This window comes from Macrobrachium nipponense, chromosome 38 (assembly GCF_015104395.2).
Source record: "Macrobrachium nipponense isolate FS-2020 chromosome 38, ASM1510439v2, whole genome shotgun sequence".
Lineage (NCBI taxonomy): Eukaryota > Metazoa > Arthropoda > Malacostraca > Decapoda > Palaemonidae > Macrobrachium > Macrobrachium nipponense.
The window spans coordinates 29,000,947-29,014,351 of record NC_061098.1 but is presented as its reverse complement, the minus strand read 5'-3'; the positions used below and the strand labels follow the sequence as shown (position 1 = coordinate 29,014,351).

General features: G+C 36.1%; 2 long non-coding RNA genes across 2 annotated transcripts; both read left to right on the top strand.

Moving 5' to 3' along the window:
* Window positions 1–1,912: 1,912 nt before the first annotated feature.
* LOC135209435 (uncharacterized) lies at window positions 1,913–2,879 on the top strand. The gene is made up of 2 exons (XR_010313355.1): window positions 1,913–2,330; window positions 2,523–2,879. It is a non-coding gene; the product is annotated as an uncharacterized LOC135209435 (long non-coding RNA).
* Window positions 2,880–9,318: 6,439 nt separating this feature from the next.
* LOC135209434 (uncharacterized) lies at window positions 9,319–9,999 on the top strand. Its single transcript, XR_010313354.1, has 2 exons — window positions 9,319–9,449; window positions 9,643–9,999. It is a non-coding gene; the product is annotated as an uncharacterized LOC135209434 (long non-coding RNA).
* Window positions 10,000–13,405: the final 3,406 nt, after the last annotated feature.

The window sequence follows — 13,405 nt, the reverse complement described above, 5'->3', positions numbered from 1 at the left end:
TCCAGTTCTTCATTTTTATCATCATCAACGGGAGAGAGACTCCCAATAGTGTAAGGAACACGAGGTTCGTCTTGTGAGCGAGGTCCTTCATCATAGTTATTTCCATTACTTGAGAAGCAACCTTGGGTGCACTTTTTATTGCAAAGATATCACTGTCACTGTCAGTATCCTTTATAGTCATCATTAGTTAGTTGAAACATTACAATCCAAGTCTTGTGATTTATCTTCTATTTCAACTGGGTCTCCAATAACATCATCAACACTTTCGGATAAAGGAAAAGTTACAAGTTGTTCTACTACTTCGCATACATCACCCATCTGGTCTTTATCAAGGATGCTAGATTTCGCTTTGTCATTGCCAGCATTAATTTCATCAGATGGTGGCTCCGCATTTCCTTCATTATTTTTCGCATGCTGAATATCATTAGTTCCATTTCCGTCAGGAACATCACCCTTACCAGAATCCTTACCAGGCATTGCTGGAAAGTCATTCAAATTGAAAATATTTAACTTCGGTTCACTATCCATGTTACAATTAACTGCCATGTGAGAGTCTCTTCCGCATTTGTAACACGTCTTTTTTGTCCATTGTACAGAAAAACAACATTATAACACAGATATTTATGGAGGATGGGATGTTTTTCTTTATTTCCATTTTCACAGCGCGTGTTCCATTTAGCAGACCACTCGCCCTCCCATGAGAAAAAGTGTTATGTCTTAGATGGAGGACTTTTCCATACTGGCTGAGGACACTAGTTAAAAGGGAGTCTTCCAAATCAAAGGGTGCATAACGTACTGATACATAAGTATATACACTGCTCAAATTAATTACTAGGGCCTTTTCCCCATCACCAAATTTAATCACTTTGTCTTCATACTCTCGTATAAAGACGTCAAAAACATTGGCCTCAAGAAATTTCACAGCAACTCTGTTATTTGGTATATTCTGAAATCCTCGTATGTCTTTTTCATTTATTTTCAACTTATTGAAAATGACATCACATGCGGAGTCGTAATTAGGGGAACAGGAAAACTTTAAACCGATAGAAGTCTTTGGTTTAAGTTTCATAGGTATAGGGGTGTAGTTTGCCATCGCCATCAGGAAGAGAACGGTCCGTTTTCTATGATGACGTCACATCGCCTGAGGCGACCCGAAAGTCGAAACCCCGGGCCTGAGAACGCCTAGAGGGTCTGAGGCAAAAAAATTCTAAATAAAGAGTCTATGCAACAAACAGGTTAACTTGAAGCACTATCTAGTTCACTGCCATCTTACTCACAAGTTGTAGTCCAAAATCACGAGAGAGACCTCAAAATACGGCCTAAAAACCAGAAATAATGAGGAGCCTTCCAAAGGGCGTTTGTAAACAAATAAGGCTTCTTCTTCTTCCATGAATTACTGTCAGCAACCACCTACTCTCGCCGCCAAGCGTTCCTCTTGAAGGTCGCTCACATAAAAGCTAAATGTAGGCCTAAACTCAATACTGTGATTCACTGCCCTCCTTGTTTGCCACAATGCTTGCATAGGCAGCCATAAATTACTATGAGATTAGTATAAAATAATAATTAGTATTTGCCGTACCTCAGTCGTAATAAGTTCACTATAGGGTTTAGATTATAAGACGAATAATCAGGCAAAACCATTAACAACAGCAGAGCGTTCGTGAGAAATGGCTCGCCTGAATGCACATTTTTTCTTCCATGCTGGACGTTCATCCATACGCATATTTCACAGCGGTTAAAATCATAGTTATCATGTGTGTTACATGCTTGTACTAAACCACAGGCTAGTAAGTGACTCACCAACACTGTTTCGTCGTGTTTAGTACTAGCCCATGGGGGGCCAAATGTTGTTTAAGATTTTATAGAAAATTTATTTATTTGCATATTAAAGTAGTCCTTTAAAACCCCGTGCCATACTAAGCAAATTCTAAAAGGAACATGGGAGTTTAAAGGATTGCGCAACACCTAGATGGCTCTGCTGGCTCTTTTACCTGTTTCAGTTCGTCCTCCTCATCCTTGATTTTTATGGAAGGACGACGGCCTTTGCATTTCGCGATTCTTGGAGGAGAAAAAAATGTCTACCTCGACCCGCAACGAAGCAGAAAAAGGAGTTCAAGCTCAGGTTCCAACTTGGAACCACTGGATAACCTTTTGAAGATAACTGGTGAACTCTACTCCCTCGCAAGAGAATGCTTTTTATAATTGAAGAAGCATCTACATTAACTATGTAACGTTTCTTGCCGACCCACCTGTCTCTGCCTCTTCCGTCGTCGTCTTTGAAGCCAACGTCAACACTTCTATGGAGTCAATGGTTGAACCTTTCCTGCCCAGTAAGTTTCCTACGATTTGTGGCGTATGGTAAAGCTTAGGTTAGGGGGTTTTTAATTTTTCTTAATTATTACCACGCTTTCAGAACCTGTAAATTTTCTATGGATTCTTGTGTTTATATTGCTATCTATAAAGGTGTATATTTATTGGAACTTTGTTATTACCATTTGTGTAATTACTCTTTTGATTTTTAGGCAGTTGCTAATTGTTAAGGAGGACAGTGGTTTAGTGGAAGACACTGATTCAATTTCTTGTTCTTTCACGCAGCTGATTTAGGTAATTTCAGTGTTAAGTGTCAATGATATACACAATTTTTTTCATGAGGATAGTCTTTAATTTATTAAATATTGTTGGACTCGATAATGATAGTCTGTTGTTGTTGTTTTCAGAATCCATAGGTTTTCAAAAATTTCCATGAGTGAAGGTCTTTCCACCACAAGCAATAGTTGTCTATTTATGATTAGCGATTGGGAACAGGACTTCAGCCATCGGAGTTGTATCTATGCCATTTCGTAATCTTAACTTTCATACGAATAAATAATTTTAAAGAATTTGTGTTTTTATTTAACTGTGAAAGAAAGCATTCAAAGGTTACGAGCAACTCTTGTGTAAAGCTCTTGGTTTTTCTATAAAGTTTTTGAATTTTTGAAATGGCGTCCGAACAGGGACTCTGAAGGCTTTAGTCTCCATATAGGCGACGATAGGGTGGCATTGCAGGTTGGGTTTTGTGTATTAAGAGTTTGTCTGATTTAACGTTGGGGATAATTTTAATTTATTTAATCATTTTTCTGCAAGAAAACATTTAATAATGGAAGAGGAACTAAGGTATTTAGTAATGTGCAGGAAGACTGTAAGGTCTCAGGTTACTAAAATATTCAAAACTTCAGGTACTTTTAGAAGTTTGAGTGATGTCGATAGGTCAACGCTAATTAATAGGTTGAAATGTTATAAAGAAGACTTGCGAAATTATGATAGCAAGATTTCTTCAATCAAATGGTCTCATCCAAAGACGAAGCAGAATTTGAGGCTGAATTTTAGTTTCTTGTCAGGAATATTTGGACAAAGTTATTTCATTGATAATTCAGTTAGAAAAGATACTTCCGTTTGTCACCTTCTGAAATGCATGAAACCCCCCGTAGCCTCCTTAAGAGTCCAGTAGTCCTTTGCCTAAATTTGCTAGCAGTGATGGCGAAAATATAGAATTGTTTTTTAGACAGTTTGAAGAAACTACAAGTAAATTTTCGTATACTGATTATGATAAATTACTTTTGCTAAAGCAGCAAATTTCTGGTAAGGCTGCTGTTTTAATAGAATCATTAGAGGCAGATAGGCCAAGGTTATTCACATGCAAAAGCACTCCTGCAAGCAGCTTTTGCTTCTATTCCAGTTCAAAAATTTAATGTACTGAAACAGTTGGTAAATATGAAGTAGATGAAAATTCTGAACCATTTGAATACTTAGTAATATTAGGAAAATACAAGAGGCCGTGAAGACTCTGAACATTAGTGTTGATGATGTTTTACAATACTTTTTCCTTAAAGGAATGAATGATACTTTTAAGAACATTATGATTCAAGTAGCGGGAAACTCAAAACCTACAACTGTACAAATTGTGGAAAATTTCTTTGAATGTAATGAACGTTATTTGAATGTTTGTTCCGCTATTAAGCCTATGGAAGAAGCTTCGGTAGCAAAGAATAGGTTAAATCCCAAAAGCTCCAATTTAGCTATTAAGGTGGATGTTGAAAACGTTAATCCCTTATTTCATGTACCCTTTGTCAAAATGCAATTTCTTCTAAGCACCCCATTAATAAATGCACTAGGTATATCACCCCAAAAGAAAAAGTAGATAAATTAAAAGCTCTTAATGCTTGCATTAAATGTGCAAATCTAGGACATGGGGAAAATTTTTGTAAGTTTAAATTTAAAAGGAAATGTAGTAAATGTATGGTTGGCATTTTTCATTTCTATGTTCTTGTGATTTCTGTTAATCCTTCAGTGAAAGAGACTGTATCCCAATCCCATTGATACCAAACCTAAGCAGAAGCAGCATAGGGATACAGCAACAAAGAAAACTACTCAAAGTAATGTATTTTCTTTCTCCAGGTGCCTCACTCCAAAGTAATGGTGGTATAGACTCTTTTGTTGCCTACCTTTTCATGTTTCATTGGAAATACGAAGGTAAGAGGGTTAATGGACTCGGGTAGTCAAGCCAACTTTATATCGGAAAGGGCTCTGGAGGGACAGCTTTACAGAATTGTTAAGGATAAGCTGCAGGTTACTGTTAATGGATTTAATGGCCCAAGAAAGTATAATTCTAAATTAGAGTAGAAGTTAAGATAAAGTTTGGACACGACACATATGACATAGAAGCTATTTGTGTTCCCGAAATTAACTTTAATTTGAAATTACCTGGCTTAAGTTTAATTGTACAATCCTTTACAGAAAAGAGGGTATGAAACGTTTTTGATAATTTTCTAAGGACGGGTAGTGATTCTATTTCTAACATAGATTTTATTCTTGGTTCCAATTCCTTATATTGCATTATGATAAACTCTGTTGTATATGGTAGAGATACTCCTTCCATGTATTATGAAACAAAATATGGAATTTTATTAACAGGAAACTTAAAGTGTGTGCTTGCTAATCTAAAGTATTTATCTAATTCCATAGTAGCTTCGCATTTGTCACTTCCTCATGAACAAATTAATGAAGAAAGTTTTAATGTATTGGAAAGTCTTTTTCCCATGACTAATTGCTTTAGGTCTAATGTAATAACCTTTGAAAACCCTAAAGAGGAAAACTTTAAAATTTTTGACAAAATTGGTGTAGTTAATGATAAGGAATTAGAAAGAGCTGCTTCTCAAATACTGAACAAGATTCTTGTCATTTTCATGAAAGTGTAGTACTAGATGAGGAAACTACTGAAGTAAATCGGAAGTTAGTGAAGTTTTTACTTAGGAACACTCATAGGAATGAAGATGGTAGATTAGTAATGCCATTGTTATGGAATGGTAGAGTTTCGCATTTATTAGGAAAAAATGTTAACTGTCTAAGAAAATATTGGAAGCTACACACAAGAAACTGTCCAAACACGGGAAATTTAATAAATTGATGGATGAAAATATTAAGGAACAAGATAAAACTAGGTTTTGATAGAAAAAAATAGAAAATTTAGAAGCATTTGTTCTCAGCATCCTGAATATAGCTTCCTACCTAATATGGGAATATCAATTTAGATAGGGACACCACTAAATGTAGAATAGTTTTCCTATCAAATTTATGTGAAAATAGTTCAAAAGAGTAATCCTGTTATAAGTCACAATCAAGCCATGTGGGCTGGACCTTGTCTTAATCAGAAGATATCTACTTCTTTGTTTCAAATTAGATTTGATAAATATTTGATGTGCTTTGACTTGAAAAAGCATTCCAACAAATTGCTTTAGAGGAAGCTGATCAGAAACAAACTTTTGTTTTTCTGCTTTAAAAACCTTAACATGGGAGACTTTACTTGTATTGCTTATCGAAATCTCAGACTTAGCTTTGGTTTACGATGTAGCCCAACAATACTAATGGTAGGCTTATTTATTTAAAAATTTTGATTATGGACGCAAGAGTTGACCCAATTGAATTGAGGAACTTAAAGAAATTAATTTATTCATTATTATACATGGATAATGGCGCATTTACTGCTAATGATCAAGAATCATTAAGATGGGGTTTTCAAAAAATTGAATGAAATTTTTCACCCTTATAAGTTTACTCTGCAGCAATTTGTTACTAATGATGAAACCTTGCAAAGTGATATTGATCATAAATTAGAAATGGAAACTCCAAAAGTAGTAAAACTCTCGGACTCAATTGGGATAGAATCACAGACAAGATTTCAACTCGTAAACTGAAGTTGGATCCAGAGGCTGATAATAAAAGGTTGGTTTTGAAAAAACATTGCTTTGAATTTTGATCCATACAATTTTAATGGACCTATTTTAAATAGAGCTCGCTTATTCATGCAAAGTCTACAGACTGACAAGTCTCTCAGTTGGGATAAAAAGTTACCCTATCCATAGGCAACAAAAGGAATGGAATAATATTTGTAAACAAGTAAATGCTACGCCAGAATTGAAATCCAAAGATTTGTAGGTGAAAGAAATAGTTCATACAGGCTAATAGCTTTTACAGACAGCAGTAAATCTATTTATGGCACTACTGTTTTTATCCAGGATATTTCGACGCTAGAAGTAAACTTTGTTCTTGCTAAAAATAGGTTAGTGAACAGACAATTAGAGAATAAAAGCATTCCTTCACTAGAATTGCAAGCCGTTGTTTTTGGGGACAGAACCTTAACTGATTTATGTCAGGAGATAACGGGCCCACAATGTCCAACACCCATTAAAATTACAGAATTGGTTTTGTATACCGATAGTATGGTTTCTTTAAGTTGGATCAATGGGTACGTTAATACACTGGATAAAATGAACAAGAAAAGTGTATTTATATTGAACAGGTTAGAGCTCCTTCAGAGGCTTTGTAATAAGCACCCTGTTAAGTTTAGTTTCATAAGTGGAATACTAAATCCAGCTGATTGTATCACTAGGTGCATATCCTATAAGGTACTAAAAGAACTAATTACTTTTCAGGGCCAAAATTTCTAAGAACAGGAATTAGTGAAGAAAATGGAAATAATGATAATTTTGATGTAATAGTTCCTAATCCTATGGCAGGTCAGAAAGTAACAAACTACTCCCTAAATACTTCTGACACAACTAATGTTTCCCTTTCAATTCAAAGTGAGCATTTAATTGATTTGAATGAAGTGTCCAAATTTTCAAAGTTAATGAAGATTTATATGCTTGTTCTAAAATTTATATGGAATTTGAAAGAGCGAATTAAAGCCAGAAAGAATTTAAGCTCAGACTCAAGACCCAATCTTTATTTGAAAGCTTTAACATTGTTATTCAAAAAAGAACAGAGCATTTGCTACCCAGAAGTTTGTCGTATTTTGAAGGTAACCGTAAGAATGTCAGAGATATTCCAAATATCGTTTTGCAACTTAATATTTATAGAGATAACTGTTCAATTTTAAGGGTTAGAAGTAAAGTGGGGTAAGTGGAAACCTAATAAACTCGTGCACTTTCCTATCCTATTGCATAAGAAAAGTAGTTAACTAAGCTTATCATAGAAGATTTGCATGAAAAAATGTTGCATTCTGGCTTGTATGCAGTACTGTCTGAAATGCGTAAAAGGTTTTGGATTCCTCAGTATTTTTCTGCAGTGAAAAAGGTAATTAAGGAATGTGTTTTGTGCAAGAAAGCTACAGCTAGGACGATAAAAACAAATCAGAACGCATACAAGATTTTAGAGATTTTAGGATAGATCCTCCTTCAATACCATTTAGGTATGTGTTTGTTGATCATTTGGACCTTTCAATATAAAAATTCATGGTAAAACTTCCAAAGTTTGGATTTTGTGTTTATCTTGTCTTTGGTCTAGGGCCATTAATTTGAAAATTTGTGATTATTTAACTACAAAAGAATATTTGAGATCCCTTCAACTTCATTGTTTTCAATATGGAATTCCAGAGTTGATTTTGTCAGATCTTGGTTCACAATTGGTTGCTGGTGGGAATATTGTAGCAGACTTTTTGAACGATCCTGAACTTCAAAGTTACTTTGATGAAAATAACATTAAAAGGTTAAAGGTTTGAACATAAATCCAAAGGATGTAAAAAATTGGGTGGCCTTGTAGAAATTTGTGTTAAAATGTGTAAAAAACTGATTCATAGTGCTGTCAAGAATTATGTTTTAGAATACAGGGAATTTGAATTTATTATTGAACAAGCTGTTCACCTAATTAATAGACGTCCATATAGCCTTTCAAGGAAAGCTTAAGAGGATGGCTCTTGATGTACCAAGAGGTCTATGCACACCAGAAATGTTGAGAACATGGATCTAAGTTTGGCTTCCATTAACATCATTCGAAATTTACAACTTTCAGAAGGAGACTTGGAATGGAGCATTGATAATCCTGTAGATGAGATCAGAAATAAATACCATAAACTCCTGAAAGTGAAAAGTAACTTGATTGAAAAATATAATTTTGAATTTTTAACTAATTTGATATATCAAGCAACTAATGAGAAAAGTCGTTATAAACCAGTGGATCATAAAAAACCTGAGATTGGAGACATTGTACTGATTAAGGAAATTAATACGAAGCCTTCTAATTATCCGATGGCTGTTGTAAAGAAAATTAAAATTAATGAATTAGATGAAGTTACTGAAGTTGAACTTCTTAAGGGTGGTTCCAGAGAATTGGTAAAAAGACATGTGTCGTCAATAATTCCACTCTTGAAACCGCAATACTATTACCTTGGATAATGACAGTTTCTGATATACTCTCAAATAAGGATAGCTCTGAAGAAGTCTTTGGGAAAGACCACAAAGAAAAACGGCCTTGCGAGTATACAGAAACTAAATTATGTTAAAAGATGAAAATTAATTGTTTAAATTTGTTGAACTGAATATTTGAAGCTTTTTTCAAAAAATTTTATAAGGTATGATTTGTTTATGGGTTACTTTATTGATTTACTTAATTTGATTTATTCAAATTCTTTGAATTTGAATCCCTTGTTTGGAGTGTTTAAGATTTTATAGAAAATTTATTTATTTGCATATTAAAGTAGTCCTTTAAAACCCCGTGCCATACTAAGCAAATTCTAAAAGGAACATGGGAGGTTTTAAAGGATTGCGCAACACCTAGATGGCTCTGCTGGCTCTTTTACCTGTTTCAGTTCGTCCTCCTCATCCTTGATTTTTTATGGAAGGACGACGGCCTTTGCATTTCGCGATTCTTGGAGGAGAAAAAAATGTCTACCTCGACCCGAACAAGCAGAAAAAGGAGTTCAAGCTCAGGTTCCAACTTGGAACCACTGGATAACCTTTTGAAGATAACTGGTGAACTCTACTCCTTCGCAAGAGAATGCTTTTATAATTGAAGAAGCATCTACATTAACTATGTAACGTTTCTTGCCGACCCACCTGTCTCTGCCTCTTCCGTCGTCGTCTTTGAAGCCAACGTCAACACTTCTATGGAGTCAATGGTTGAACCTTTCCTGCCCAGTAAGTTTCCTACGATTTGTGCCGTATGTAAAGCTTAGGTTAGGGGGTTTTTAAGTTTTTCTTAATTATTACCACGCTTTCAGAACCTGTAAATTTTCTATGGATTCTTGTGTTATATGCTATCTATAAAGGTGTATTTATTTCTTGGAACTTTTGTTATTACCATTTGTGTAATTACTCTTTTGATTTTTAGGCAGTTGCTAATTGTTAAGGAGGACAGTGGTTTAGTGGAAGACACTGATTCAATTTCTTGTTCTTTCACGCAGCTGATTTAGGTAATTTCAGTGTTAAGTGTCAATGATATACACAATTTTTTTCATGAGGATAGTCTTTAATTTATTAAATATTGTTGGACTCGATAATGATAGTCTGTTGTTGTTGTTTTCAGAATCCATAGGTTTTCAAAAATTTCCATGAGTGAAGGTCTTTCCACCACAAGCAATAGTTGTCTATTTATGATTAGCGATTGGGAACAGGACTTCAGCCATCGGAGTTGTATCTATGCCATTTCGTAATCTTAACTTTCATACGAATAAATAATTTTAAAGAATTTGTGTTTTTATTTAACTGTGAAAGAAAGCATTCAAGGTTACGAGCAACTCTTGTGTAAAGCTCTTGGTTTTTCTATAAAGTTTTTGAAAAATGTATTTCGCTGTGTTTATTACAAGCTCTTGAAGTTCAAGTGTATCTCACCATGTTTAGTACTAGCCTTGAAGTTCAAAGTATCTCACCGTAGTTTAGCCCTAACAGCTCTTGAAGTTCAAGTGTATCTCCCGCTGTGGTTAAGTATCTCGCCCTGTGTAGTACTAGCCCCTGAAGTTCAAATGTGTCTCGCTGTGTTTAGTACTAGCCCTTGAAGTTCAAGTGTATCTCACCGTGTTTAGTACTAGCCCTTGAAGTTCAAATGTATCTCGCTGTGTTTAGTACTAGCCCTTGAAGTTCAATGTTTCTGCTGTGTTTAGTAACGAGCCCTTTGAAGTTCAAGTGTATCTCACCGTGTTTAGTACTAGCCCTTGAAGTTCAAATGTATCTCGCTGTGTTTAGTACTAGCCCTTGAAGTTCAAGTGTATCTCACCATGTTTAGTACTAGCCCTTGAAGTTCAAGTGTATCTGTGTTTAGTACTAGCCCTTGAAGTTCAAATGTATCTCGCTGTGTTTAGTACTAGCCCTTGAAGTTCAAGTGTATCTCACCATGTTTAGTACTAGCCCTTGAAGTTCAAGTGTATCTCACCGTGTTTAGTACTAGCCCTTGAAGTTCAAGTGTATCTGTGTTTAGTACTAGCCCTTGAAGTTCAAATGTATCTCGCCGTGTTTAGTACAAGCCCTTGAAGTTCAAATGTATCTCACCGTGTTTAGTACAAGCCCTTGAAGTTCAAGTGTATCTCACCGTGTTTAGTACAAGCCCTTGAAGTTCAAGTGTATCTCACCGTGTTTAGTACAAGCCCTTGAAGTTCAACTGTATCTCACCGTGTTTAGTACAAGCCCTTGAAGTTCAAGTGTATCTCACCGTGTTTAGTGCAAGCCCTTGAAGTTCAAGTGTATCTCACCGTGTTTAGTACAAGCCCTTGAAGTTCAAATGTATCTCACCGTGTTTAGTACAAGCCCTTGAAGTTCAAATGTATCTCACCGTGTTTAGTACAAGCCCTTGAAGTTCAAATGTATCTCGCCGTCTTTAGTACTAGCCCCTGGGGGTTAAGATGTATTTTGCCGTGCTTAGTACTAGTCCCTCGGGCGTCAAATGTATTCCTCCGTGTTTAGTACGACAACGGTAGACCTGCCAAGCGGCCGCCATGTTGGACGAAACCGAATTGCGGCCATTTCTTACAGAAAATAAAAAAAATAAAAAATAGCAATTTCGAGTGGAATAAGAATAACACAGCCAAGACACAAGGGAAAGAAAAATGGCAGAACTCCACGAGACAGAGAATCTGGGTACGAACTTCAGGGATACATAAAGCTGCACTGGATTAAGAAGGGAAATGACGCTGAGAGAGAAGATGAATAAGCGAATCAACTCTGGAATAGAAATATGCAACGCTGGAGAGAGATGCTTTACGTCCTTTGTTCAATGGGGAAAGTATCTGCACTGACAAAGTATTCTGGTTGTCTACGCGTCACCTATACTCCGAGATGCTACTAACACTAAGCACCGTTTGGTAGATGTTAAGTAGACGGCCGCACGGAGATATCGTTTATATTAATATCATTTGTCGGCAGCGCAATACAGAAATATGTGTATATACAATACTTTGATCATCGAGGGTCTAGTACTAAAGAAGCCCTCCCAAAGAGCGTCCGCCATGTATAATACTATCACCTCGGAGTAGGTGACGCGTAGGTAACAAACCAAAGTAGCATCGATCTTTCTTTTTGGGCAATATTTATCAACAAAAAAGCCCCTTACAGCCCACATTTGAAGCAAACTTTCCATCCCCATGCGAATCCAGCCACGCCATACTTACAAATTATGCCAATTTTTCTTGGTTTCATACTTTGGTAGCAACCAAATTACACAACGACTTTCTCTCCCAACCCAGACAGTAACAGATTTGGGCCCACATTCCCCAAAAAGAAGTAAAAAAAAAACTTTACAAAACACGCTAGAGGAAAACTAGGAACTCGAAACTACAGTGAAGTTCAGCTACGAGGGAATACAGACACAAACAAAAGACAAAAGGACGAGCAGTGGAAACAATGGAATACCGAAGAAGGAAACGAATCCTCTGAGGTGGATATCAAATGTCAGTTGCGTTCGTCTGCTGTTGGCAGTGATGATGATGATGATGACCTCTGAACAGTGACCTTTGACATTTATACCATTTATACTTCAGTCATTTTATATCTGCTGATTTCTGTGACGCAAAATGAACGATGAAGAGTTTTTATATATTACCTAGACATTTCAGTTACAGAGAGAGAGATATAGCTGTATAGCAATTATTAAGTCTGAGTGATTCAGGAGGGAAGTATTATCAATATATCATAATTAGAGCTATATATGATTTACAAGCGGAAAAAAAGTGAGAGAGACTATTAACGAAATATTATGAAAAAATCAAATACTGACTATTAGTCAGGACTATATAGCTCTAACAGATTCACATCAACCGTGCATTTGATGTCTAGGCCAGTCCCTTACGACGCTCCTGATTGGCTGTTGATAAGCCAATCACAGGGCTGGAAAATCTCAGTCTCGAGGGAGAGTTCACATAGGCAGGATGTATGTTCCGCCTTTCCTGAGGGATACGTCTTTCAGGAGAGGTGGAACATACATCCTACCTATGTGAACTCTCGAGAGAGACTGAGAGTTTCCAGCCCTGTGATTGACTTATCATCAGCCAATCAGGAGCGTCGTAAGGGACTGGCCTAGACGTCAAATGCACGGTTGATGTGAATCTATTATAGCTGACGTCCTTTGAAATATTTATAAAGCAGCGTTTCGAAAATCTCCTCTCACAGGAAGTGGGAAGACAGAACAAAAATCATCTCATTCTTCACCCGCAAAAAAAAAAAAAAAAAAAAAAAAAAAATGCAAAAAAAAAAAAAAAAAAAAAAAAAAGAGGAAAGACTCCCCAAGTGAATAAAAGTGAATAACATCAACTCGAAACCGTCAAATGGAAATAAAATTGGAAAGACTTTTTTTTTTTCTCTCTCTCCTTCACTGTATCACATTTCCGGCGCCTTACTCAGGCCCTGATAATATGCTAATGTCTGCCACCAAAGGACGGGGCGTTGGGGGCTGAATGGAATAGGATATTGGCTCCGGGAAAAGGACGTTCGATAGCCTGGAAATAGTCGAGATAAAGGACACCTGTTTTTTGCCGCTGGAATATAAGAACCATTGCAAAGTATAAACTTATTTAAGGATTAGTGATATAGTTCAGGTGTGCTCCATTTTTCTCATAACTGTCATTTGATAAAATAGCTATTATGTATCTTCGTATCTTTTTTTATTT